The sequence below is a fragment of the Phyllopteryx taeniolatus genome, chromosome 5 (genome assembly GCF_024500385.1).
Source record: "Phyllopteryx taeniolatus isolate TA_2022b chromosome 5, UOR_Ptae_1.2, whole genome shotgun sequence".
Classification (NCBI taxonomy): domain Eukaryota; kingdom Metazoa; phylum Chordata; class Actinopteri; order Syngnathiformes; family Syngnathidae; genus Phyllopteryx; species Phyllopteryx taeniolatus.
Window position 1 is genome coordinate 27,340,000 of NC_084506.1, and position 13,192 is coordinate 27,353,191.

General features: G+C 38.6%; 1 protein-coding gene across 6 annotated transcripts in view; it reads right to left on the reverse strand.

Annotated features, from left to right (window-relative positions):
* The window catches only part of tln2b (talin 2b), a 108,374-nt gene that overhangs the window by 67,923 nt on the left and 27,259 nt on the right, over positions 1–13,192 (reverse strand). The window lies entirely within an intron of this gene.

A 13,192-nucleotide genomic window follows, 5' to 3' on the forward strand; every position in this document is an offset into this window, starting at 1 on the left:
CGGCTCTACTCTGAGATCCTCCCGGATGACCGAGCTTCTCACCCTATCTCTAAGGGAGAGCCCGGACACCCTGCAGAGGAAACTTATTTCGGCCGCTTGTATCCGTGGGGTCACCAAGGGCAATTTTATATAATAAACACTTTTGGTAAAATCAGCTTGATACCACAAACTGGAACTTTTAGGTCATGAAATCTAAGGTAAATCCTCAGTGTAGTCAAATTGTTATTCACTACTGGCTGTGCTGACCTTGGTAGTGTGACTGCTGAAATGCGTAATCCCTTACTGTGAACTCACTAAATCATAACAAGTTCAACTATTACAACGGAGCACTTTGCCAAAATTATTTTTCTCAGCCGAGGTGCAATCACAGAAAACAACGGTACAATCATGCAAACTAAACATCTAGAGAATTAGCGTGTGATCGACTTAGTTAACTGATTATTATAATCCCTAAACACCAGGGATTTTTTTTTTTTTTTTAAGTGTGTCCAGATTAAATTAATGGGTGTATGAACCCCTGCATGACATGACATGCATATTTAAAAAGGCAAAGAATAAATAATTTGAACAATACCCCTGCAATGATTTCAAACTGCCGAATTGAATGTGTGTTCTGCACCTTGATGTCATCCGGTCCCCCTCCCTCCCTGCAGTTCTCATATTAAAGGCTCATGTACATGTTGTAGCGCATGTAGAGGTAACTGAAGCAAGATAAGTAAGAAACTTTCAGATGAGAAAAAAGGGGAAAGCTCCATAATATGTGCAGGGATACTGGAGCAAAAACAATGAAAATGACATTCCACCACATCATTATTTGCTGCTAGCTTGCTCACTACCGCACAAGCAAGACTTCAACTGTGAGACAAATTAGTGGGTGTTTTGTCACATTCTGCAATACAGGTCAAGCGGCTCAGGGCTTCAGAGACTTGTATGGGCAAAAAAGGAAAAAAAGGACCCTTTCGACTTGGCCGTCTTTACCTCAAGCCTCTGTCATCCATGCAGTAAAATATATCATACAGTAAAATAAAGTGAGTATACAGTAATTAAATGTTTCCACTGTATCATGGTTGACATCAGAGTTAAATTTATGTTACTGTAAAACAAGAAAAAAACTTGGGTGCAAAAATACAGTAACATACTGTATATCAATTTGACGTAAGATATTAATAATAAAGAACAAAATGAATAAAATGAAACTTGGGCAGGATTTAATGCAAACTGACAAATCCAGTAAAGTACTAGATCAATAATTTTATTGTGAAATCACCAATTTACTGCATTATTTCTCAATAAAATATTGTATCAGACATCTTTTTTATGAAGACACAAATGAGCGTAGGTGCCAAATGTTAAGCTAAGCTTGAAGTTGGGGTGCAAAATTGAATCAATTATTCAACAACTAATTATCAAATTAATCGATAACGATTTCTGATCATCAATTAACCATTTAGACACCTGGTTTAACTTCAAACTGTCCAAATCCTTGGAATTTCAGCTTCTCAACAGTAAATAATTAATAATTACATTTATTATAATATAACCCCAATTCCAATGAAGTTGGGATGTTGTGTTAAACATAAATAAAAACACAATACAATGATTTGCAAATCATGTTCAACCTATATTTAATTGAATATACTACAAAGCCAAGATATTTAAAGTTCAAACTGATAAACTTGATTGTTTTTCGCAAATAATCATTAACTTCGAATATTATGGCTGCAACACGTTCCAAAAAAGCTGGGACAGGGGGCAAAAACCCATGATTGGGTATAAAAGGACCTGAATTGCTCAGTCATTCACAAGCAAAGATGGGGCGAGGGTCACCTCTTTATGAACAAGTGCGTGAGAAAATAGTTGAATGGTTTAAGGACAATGTTCCTCAACGTACAATTGCAAGGAGTTTAGGGATTTCATCATCTACGTTCCATTATATCATCAAAAGATTCAGAGAATCTGGAGAAATCACTGCATGTAAGCGGCAAGGCCGAAAACCAACATTGAATGCCCGTGACCTTCGATCCCTCAGGCGGCACTGCATCAAAAACCGAGAGCAATGTGTAAAGGATATCAACACATGGGCTCAGGAACGCTAAATACAGTTCGGCGCTACATCCGTAAGTGCAACTTGAAACTGTACTATGCAAAGCAAAAGCCATTTATCAACAACACCCAGAAACGGCGCCGGATTCTCTGGGCCCGAGCTCATGTAAGATCGACTGATGCAAAGTGGAAAATTGCTCTGTGGTCCGACGAGACCACATTTCAAATTGTTTTTGTGGACGTCGTGTCTTCCGGGCCAAAGAGGAAAAGAACCATCCGGACTGTTATGGACGCAAAGTTTAAAAGGCAGCATCTGTGATGGTATGGGGCTGTGTTAGTGCCAATGGCATGGGTAACGTACACATCCGTGAAGGCACCATTAATGCTGAAAGGTACATACAGGTTTTGGAGAAACATATGCTGCCATCCAAGCAACGTCTTTTTCATGGACGCCACTGGTTATTTCAGCAAGACAATGCCAAACCACATTATGCACGTGTTACAACAGCGTGGCTTCGTAGTAAAAGAGTGCGGGTACTAGACTGGCCAGCCTGCAGTCCAGACCTGTCTATTGAAAATGTGTGGCGCATGATGAAGCGTAAAATTCGACAACGGAGACCCCGGACTGTTGAACAGCTGAAGCTGTACATCAAGGAAGAAAAAATTCCACCTACAAAGCTTCAACAATTAGTGTCAGTTCCCAAACCTTTATTGAATGCTGTTAAAAGAAAAGGTGATGTAACACAGTGATAAACATGACCCCGTCCCAGCTTTTTGGGAACGGGTTGCAGCCATAAAATTCTAAGTTAATAATTATTTGCTAAAAAAAATACAGTATCAGTTTGAACATTAAATATCTTGTCTTTGTAGTGTATTCAATTAAATATAGGTTGAACATGAGTTGCAAATCATTGTATTCTGTTTTTATTTATGTTTAACACAACGTCCCAACTTCATTGGAATTGGGGTTGTAATAAAGCAGTAAATATTGTTAATTATATTTATTATAATGAAGCAGACTGATTATCTTTGTGTTTCATCAAAATAAGACATTATCAACATTTTCTGACATGCTAAGGACCAAACAAGTAACACTATCATAATTAATTTATATTTGTGCATTTTATGCACAGTCAATTTGAAATAAATTCCTGTTTTTGAATAAAGCAATGGACATTTTGATGTTTTATTAAATCAGATTCATCGATTAATTGAAAACAATTTGTTTACTCGATTAAAATAATCGTGAGTTGCAGCCCGAGTTTGAAAGCAGAATCGTGAAGCTGCATGATTGCCATCATGCATTGTGCCGTGAAATGTTGAGCTGTTGCCGTAATAAGGATGTTAAACCTTAATGTTCACGAACGATAAGGATTAACGTAACATGAATCGTGTGTTCATGTTACGCGTAGTTCGTTGAATGTGTGTCTTATTTAACTGTCGTGTTACATTTATGTTGCACTTTGTTTCCATGAAATCCTGACAACCTGTGGGTTATGGGCGATAATGACATCCCAGTCAGTTCTGCTGTATGCTAAGCGGCTTATCGGGTATGTTAGATACTAGTGTGTACTTCCTTGTGATTGCTTAATTTGGCCTACTTCTGCAAGCCAAAAGGGCTCCAGTTTTCCTTGCGTTCATTAGTGCCGCAATAAATAGAAACATATATTTAAAAAAAAAATCTAATAAGAAAAACAGTAAATCTTTTTTGTAGTGTGTGACCGCAACCAAAATCCCATGATGCAGTGGAAACTACATTTAATTATTGTATAATCACTTTATACAGTATTTTACTGTATGCATGTGGTGTATATATATATATATATATTAGAAGAAACACGCAAGAAAATCCATCCATCCATCCATCCATTTTCTGTACCGCTTTATCCTCATCCATCCATTCTCAGCTGCTTATCCTGTTCAGGGTCTCAGGCAAAAGATCATCATCATAAAAATCTATTGTGTAGAAATACTGAACACTCACAATGTGGCACCGTTGCAGAAAAGCATTGTTGTATATCTTTCAATTATATACATGTGGTATTGATAATTCTGTGGGAGGAAGCTCATTGTAGACGTCAAGAGACAGGAGCCAAATGCTGCTTTTGCAGATTGTCACCTGATTCAGGAGAGCGAGCCAACAGCAAATACTGCTCAATACTTGATTTGTGGCTGGTGGATGAGTATGGTGTATGAAATGGTGCATGACTCCAGAACCCAATTCAGACTACTCTCCTCCCACTTCTGTAGTTTTTTTTTCTTGCAGTAACTTACTGCAAACAATGTTGCCAGTAAGTTACTGTATTTCTAGTTTCCTTGTTTATCAAGTCTATCAAATGGCTAATACTGTATAAGGAGGATTGTTTTCCTCAATTTAAACAAAAGTGGATTCGGGATTTATTTACTAAGTTTTGGATCACTTGGGAGGATGTTAGTAAAATTTGCTTGTGCTCCCTTGTGTATTTGTTATTATTTTGAAGATAAGCCAACAACTAAATAGCTTCGGTATCAAGTTGAAATATGTTTTTAATGTTTATATATTCTACAGATGGAAAGAAAAAAAATAATATGACATGATCTCAGCCACTTTTTTGTCCACAGTTCATCAAGGAACCGTTCTGAGTCAGAGGCTAGAAAATCTGGAAAGTACATTTTCCATAATGATCAAGTTGTGAAAGAGGCTGCCTGTGCCTCTGTCGTGGGTTCTTTCCAACAAACTCTCCTTTTTTTTGAGTTTTTCTTATTTCAAAGTAGGAAAAGACAACCACAAAGAGGTAATGGCACTGCATGAGCTCTCCTTTTGACAGGATTGCTATGAGGCCCCACTGAGTTTTTGTCGCATGCAGTGCTTCCACAGATACTCCACCAGCAAGCGTCTCAAAATGACAACGCAACATGGGCGTGCACCCAGGTTTACATATCACACACAACCATACACACGTTTAATATTCACAATGTGCAGATAAAATGTCTGCATATTTTTTCTATTCTTAATTTATTAATTCTTTATGGACTAACATATATAGACAAAAGCTCATGAGATCCCTCTTTACTGATAAGCAAGGTTACGTGCGATGGTATCCATTTAAATTTACTGCACAGTCGGGCATTTCAAGATTATGTTGTCAGCATCATCCGTCACTTCAGAGAGCGAGTACAGCAGGAATCACATGATGAAACCTTGGAGGATAATTAGAATCCCTAAGCATAAACAAGTGGGAGCACATTATTCACCAGCATCCTTCTGTAAACAGTTATATACAGCAAAGTACATGTTTAAGACATTTTCAACTAATTCTTTTCAGGGTGGGCTGAAGACTATCCCATCTGACTGTGGATAAGAGGTAGGTCCACCCTGGACTGGTCGCCAGTCAAATCACATGGCATATATAGACAAATAACCCTTCACGTTCACATTCATGACACAGGCGAACCAACATCCGTTTTTTTTTTTTTTTTCAAATGTGGGTGGAAGCCGGAGTGGCCAAATAAAACCCACGCAAGCACAGAGAGAAGATGCAAATGCCACAGAGAAAGGTCCAAGATACGATTTGAACACAGAACCTCAGACTCTAAGGCACATACTCCATCCAAATGCTCTACCGTGCTGAAAGATAGCAATTTGTTTTTAAATAATGATTTGGAATGTAATGTTTTTGTTTTCTTTTAAATCACCAATGAAACAAAAATATTCTGCAAGCATTTCCGTAACAGTCTTGGATCAGTAAAAGTAAAAGACTCACATATAGCTGACATGGGCCTGCAAAAAAAAATCAATAAAAATAAAAACTGAAAACATTTTATGTGGAAACGCGATAATGGTGTTGTCATACGTCCATCATGAGACCCATTTTCAGGCCCCAAAATGCTGACTGAACAGCCAGAATAACTAATCTTTGTGAGTTTAAGGAGGCGGCAAAACTGTTTTTTAAAAATCAGTTTAAATAAAAAAAAAAAAAAAAAAGTGTTGCATAAACGTCTCCAAAACTAGCAAAGATCACCTTGCTGAGGACCAGGAAACACAGAAGCCATCTGGAGAGAGAAAAGCTCTAATGACTGTGATATCAGCATTCGCATGAAGCCTGATTACTCCACCAGTTAATCACCCTACAACCAAGAAAGTGGCTTGACAGAACATTTAAAGCTCTTCTTGGTCTTGCTCAGGCTTTATCCAAGGCTTGTTGGTTTGTTACGTCCAGAACCCACATGCCTCTAAGTGGAGAACAAATTATGTGTGTAAATGAATGGAAAACAGTCCTTCAAGGACAATAGTTGTTACAACTATATTACATCATGAAGGCCTGTATAGTTCTTGTCTTGTATAAAAAGACTATAAGAAAAACGGAAGGTAGTAGAATGTGTCCTTTGACAGACATTGCTTTTGTGAGCTTTGAACATTATTGCTGTAATCAAGATGTAGTGCATTGGACAGCAAAACAGCGCAGTGAAAAGATTATCCCTCCAATTGAAATCTATTAGGCAAATAGAGGGTATTAGCACAATTCATCATAAGTCATCAAGAAGTTATGCATACTAATATTATTCAATTATTACTGGTTATTTCTACTGCGTTATTGCAATAATGAAAACAAATACTGTATCTCTACTGCGATAAAACAGCAAAGCTTGCCATTAACAGACAGACTAGCCACGTAAGAAATTATGCTTTACAAAGATGATAATGCTAGGTTTTGATTGACACTGTCAAGAGAAGTGTTAGGTGTGTGAATCTTCAAGACTCAAGCCACGTTAATGCATGCCAAAGCTATTGGTGTGAACGGCAAGTAACAAGGATTCACACATATCCTATCATGCATCAGAAATATCATACTTTGTTTTATTTCATTGTATTAATTAAGTGTACATATTTGTAATATTTAAGTGAACTTATTCATGTGGAATTTTGGACAATGAGCAGTGAAATGGAATGAGATGTTTCTAATATTGTGTAAAGGGCAAAGTACAGCTCATTGGATTTGAGTAGATTTTGAAAATGTACCGAACACTGTGTTATAGTTTTCTGCACCACCCCCATGCTGTTACATGATTTTCAAGGTCATCTGGAGATTACAGGAGACACAGTATCGATTGATTGTAAACAAGCATCTTTGTGCTTTGGATGGATGCATGAATGAATAAAATGTTTTCCTTCTGCACTCCAAGCAGTGATTACAATGAGTTAAAAAAAAGCGGCCCTGGTGGGATCGTTTACAAGCATGACTGACATTGATTAAAGTGTAATTTTAAAAAGCAGTGTGATACAAGGGGAAATGATTCCGGTTTTATTCCAAACCAACTTGCTCACAAGTTCCAGCTGAACATATACTTTTAAGCATGTTATATGTCAATGGTATCATATGACTGAATTTCATCCCAATCTCAGCAGTGTTTAAGAATGTTACAACAGCAGGATTACATTTGCAGACCACTGATAATATCTTAATAGGTTAAACTGCTCCTAGCTTCCTTTTCTACTCTTTTTAACACCCTGACTGACACTGAGTCCAACCAACAATAGCCTTTCATCCCTGTCCGATTGAAGGCAAGGTGAGCTTCCTGCACGCCTACTGCGCCACCCTTGAGGCCGAGATGTCTTTACAGGAAAAGACAGGTGGTGAGTCACATGGTCGCTGTAAAGGTATGCTTGCTATTTGTATAGTTCTTGTTTTGGGTGATGCACAAAATAGTCTGCATTAGCAAGTCATATCAAGGTCAGGTGTGTTATTTTTGATCCAAGCTGCTTCTAAGTTTAATGACATATTTAACGAGCTATCTTTTTTTTTTTTTTAGCACTTTAATAGGGTCCCATAATTGTATGCAACACTTTGTGTTTTAATCAGCTACCATTAATAAATCTTAATTATGAGCATGAGGCATGCTTGATTTATGGCAAATAAATAGCAAATCATTATGCACGTATTTAACACCTCCAACCTTAATCTATGTAAGTAGCACATGAGTCCACAGAGACATTACTCTGTCAACTTGTCTTTACCTACTTAATAACATCAGGAGATGTTTATTGTGGTACACTGATGAAAAAGTGAAACATTTACATGCGGCAGTGTACCCAATTATTGCAGTGTATTATCATTACTGTTTGTTTGGCTACAATCAATGCAGTGCAGCAAGTGCTTGCAAATCTATCACTGTGTAAAATGTGTTGGTGTTCTTCCCCAAATATTGCGCTGAGTGTTTTGTTGCTATGGGAAACAGATCTGGCCAAAAGGTTAGACCAATAAAACAGGTTGTGCTTTTAAAAATCTTATTGATTACACGGGAAAACAATCAGCTCGAGAAATGTAATCAATCAAAGGCTTTTGTCTTTATCCTCCATCATCCACTCAGTACATTGACAAAATTAATGAGCTCTGCTACAGTCGGCAACGGTCATCGTTAAACAGTGATAAGAATTCTAATTTAAACTGGCATTCGCAACAAGCTCCTATAGGCTTTCAACATTTTGGACGCACAGTCGAACATCAAATCTCCAACGCCTCTGACTTAAGTGTTTGAACTACTGTCAAATCTCTGCATGCCTAACAGGGATGTCAGTTCATCAACCATCAGTAAATTTACTTTGCACATACTTTATGAAGTTTATTCCAAAAGAAAAGAGCAGCCTCAAAATGGGTGTTAAAAGAAGAATGTGAGAATAGAAGAAGAAGAATATTACAAGTTACAGGAAGGCGACACTCACTCAAAGCAGATTTCAGCATCATCACTTTTCTTTTTGAAAATTGTTTGCTATTAATAGTGGTTAACTGCTTTTTACATATGTGATAATTAAGAATGATAAAAAGTCGGATATGACGCACCTGGAACACAACAGATATACCGTATTTCTAAGCCACGGTTTACAGGACACTAGGACACACACACTAGCTTTTGTGATCACACTAAGTTATGAATGCACACACACACACACACACACACATGCGCAGATGCACACGCACACTCGTTCGAAATTCCTAACAACAGTATGCCTTAGAAATTCATGTTCAAGACTAAGGGCTCTATTTTCGTAGATGGTGCATCTGTGGCAGGGCACAAATAATGGCGTATCGTGATTTTCGTGATAGCGCAAGACTGCGTGTGTTTGCCAATACGGCGGACCGGTCTACGACAAGTTGGGTGTTCCGGCACAGTGAGGGTGTGTCCTTGAAGGTGTGCCTGGCAGAGTGACAATATGGTGGCAGAAAGTTAGACCAGACTTACGCCTGCACAGACCACGTCTAACTGCCAGCACAGGCTAGACCACTGGTCTAATACGACCGGGCACAGGCAAACAGATATTGAGGTATGCTGACATATTTACGTCACCAGCAGTCATTACCAGCTCATTCTGTATTTTATTAATGGTACCCGCTCACATTGTCTGTTGCCACACTGATCAAGAGCAGTGACAATGCTCCACTCATGCACGGATCGCAGAGATTACGCGTCGTCCTCTTCCGCAAATGTTTTCTCTCATTTAGAGAAATAAGAGGAGCCGCTTTGGCTGTCAGTGAATAAAGTCGGCTTTAAACAAGCCCACAGTGGCACAGCTCACCCACTCTCGGATCGGCCGGGCTAGGCTGGTCTACAAAATTACCAATACCCGTCTAACCCGCCCCTGGCGCATAGTTTCGCCGCGCCGGATTTACGGCGGTCACAGAAATAGGGCCCTAAGTGATTTATTGATTTTAAAATGAAAATGTAACGTATGGCAGTACAGAATGTTAAAATGCTCTTTAAATATTCACTGTAAAGGTTTATAATGGGGACTGTGTGATCCTGGAATTGATGATTTCCTATGGGATTTTTGTTTTAAAATCAGAACAACATGTAGCCCAGAACTGTGTGCTAAATCTTTCACTGTATATTCAGAAAGTCCACCGGAATAAATTCAGCATTAAAATGACATCTTTTTACAACAGCATTTACAAATGGTTCCTAATGCTATGACTGCACCAATGCTTCTCTCCTGGACTGCACACTCTGCTGTAATTCAATTTAAAGGGTGAAGATACGGTCAGAAATTATGAATGTCGCCCTTGTCATGGGGAAGGAGAGTGCAGCTCGTCTTACACTAAAAATATCCAGTAAAGTGGAGCATCCCCGAAGCGGCACCCTTTCATACGGATTCACATTGCAATCAGTACAATGAATGTGACTGTTTCACTCTTGTGGCATTGACTAATATGGAGCAGCAGATAAAATTATTTGTATTGATTCTAGTCCTAACTTCTTAAAGAAAGATAGATATCAGACATGATAACAAATGGCGCACACAACAAAGACAATGCTATTATTATAGTTATCCAGCTGTCTTATGAGACATGCAATGAATCAATATGTACCGGCTCTAATTCTGGGATTTTGACAGATGTGCTTCCAAATTGCTGGAGATAGAGATGTCTCCTATAGGATGAACGCCCCGCCCAATTGCCGCCTCTCGAGCACTAAGCTCTGGTCAGTGGTGGTCCAACACCAATCCCCCCTCCCCACAAATATTGCATTGCACATATGAAAAAAGTAAAATAAATCAAGGGAACCTTATTGCAATAATAAGACGTATGAGCAGTGGAGGTAGATGGCTATGCATTATCTTACCAAAACATTTGAGAATTGCTTCTGATGTTGCATACAAATACAATATAATTTTGAAATGAAAAATGCATGGATTGAGCATGTTAATTCACATGTTGTTACCTTTTATTAATGTATTGGGATAATATCAATTAACAGTAAAACAGACGGTCCATTTACATGCACAGTGAGTACCTTTACTGTTAAACTTTCAGTAGAAATACACATTAGCGCCAACACTTTCCTAAGAATACTAATTTATTCCTAATTTAATGTAATTTTAATTCATTTGAACTGAAAAAAGTACTGCCCTGCGATTGGCTGGTGACCGGTTCAGGGTGTACCCCGCCTCCCGCCCGAAGATGGCTGGGATAGGCTCCAGCAGCCCGCGACCCGAGAGGATAAGCGGTTAAGAAGATGGATGGATGAAAAAAAGTACATGTCATTGATGGTGTGGTGGTACACTCGTCTGATTTTGGTGCGGGCAGCGTGTGTTCGGTTCCCACTCAGTGATGGTGTGAATGTGAGTGCGAATGGTTGTCCGTGTCTATATGTGCGCTGCGACTGACTGACGACCAGTTCAGGGTGTAGTTCGCCTTTCGCCCGAAGTCAGCTGAGATAGGCTCCACCGCCCCGTGACCCTAACCAGGATAAGCGGTGTTGAAAATGGATGGATGGATGAAAAAAGTACAGACATTACAACTTGCAATTGATTGTCAAACAATAACGAGACCTCCGTCACTGGCTAGCTTGTGTTTTTAATTAACCACAAGGCAAAAATAGACACATGCAGCCATGACAGTCTCAGTCACTTTCTACCAACTAGCTCCTCCCCCAAATACAGAGATGTTCGAACAGCGAGCATGTCATACTTCCTGGACATCGATGACCTCTCACTTTGTTTAATAGTAAAATCCTGGTGCAAATTCCTCACACAAATGCTGATTATTTACATGTCATGATGCATTGCCACCCTGTGCAGCCACACACATTGCACATACAGGAAACCGCTACTGGCTCTGGTTACTCCGTTGCTCAGTTTGTGCCGTAATGAGGCTTAGCTACTTAGTGGCCGTTTGTCAATGTCTTCATATCAATATTAGTTTTATTATTAATAGATGCAGATCCGGTTGAAACACCACAAAACACAAACATCTTCATCACATTTATAGCCATAATTATTTAAAGACTGTGTGGTCCATAGGCCTGAATCAGGTTTTAAACTTTGGGTCACTTGATTTGGGCATATCACTTCATGATATACAGTCATTGTCTTTGAAAACTCTATGTGCATCAAATTTGCTAAATAAATACCAGATACACTTTCGAGCACAAAAATGGTGGATTTTTCAAAGCAACAACATGCAGAGGAAAATTTACACAAAGTAGATCCTTCTCTGCAAAATCTAATTTAAAAAAACACTTCACTGCCATGTTTCTTAAGCTGGTTGTGAGACACAAGCAATTTCCATGTGATGCACAACTATGCCAGCAATACATATATATATATATATAAATAAAATGCTCCAGACAGAGCATGGAAAGATTAAGGGCTTTCAAGAGAGGATTGTTAATATTTGATGGTAATAAATACAAGAATATACAAGTAAAAGGCAGACCCAGTCACTCTTGCTCAGTAGCCATTTCCACCCTATTCCCACTGAAATTTTGTGGGATTTGATACGAAAAAAGAATGCACGGTAATTTATGGTAATTGTACTTTTCTTTAAGGGTCTTATGGAATGGTTCTATGCCTTGCTCCTTGATACAGTAAATCAGGACAAAAATCTAGTGTATTTGTGACAAAACAAAGTGCTGCAATATGCCTGCCAGTGTTGGGACAGGACTGTTTTTTGGAAGCTGTGTCACTAAATTTGTTGACAAAAATACATAAATATGAAACAATCAAATAAAAATCAGTCAGTACGGTGTTTATTGAGCATGCCTTCTTGTGCTGTGTGATGACGTATTCTTACACTGCTGTGCAAACATGTTCATTGCACGCTGTTCATAACATAGACCGCCCTAAAGCAAGGATCCTCTGTTTTCACAGTGTGCCATTTCTTCTGTCACATGTCAGCCAATCACTTTCTACTAGACAGCCAATTGCAAGGGGTGTGTGGGACGAATGAATGAAAACATTGCATTCATAGCAATGTTTTCAATTATGTAATTATGTTCTGTTACACTGAACATAATTACACAGTTAAGGTGCTTGAAAACCATTATACTTATTACAACCTGCAGTTTATGGCAGTTCACTTTTATTTAAAAAAAAATATATTAACCAAAGGGGTGCCCAGCACAGAAGGTTTGGGAACCACTGCTTTAAAAGATCACCCATGCCATACAATTAAGTCATTATAAGAACAAACTTGAATCAAAATGTGTGCCTCAATAAAAGAGCTCAAAGCCTGCCAATCAGCAGCCTATGAAAACAGTCCATTTGTAAACAGTACAATAGATACCGGTGTAGGAATATTTACATTCCCTACGTGTTTCACCAGTTTCCAAGCACACCCGTTGATCGAACTCTTCAAAAGAGCCAATCGGTATTTGATAACTGAGTGCTCATGCG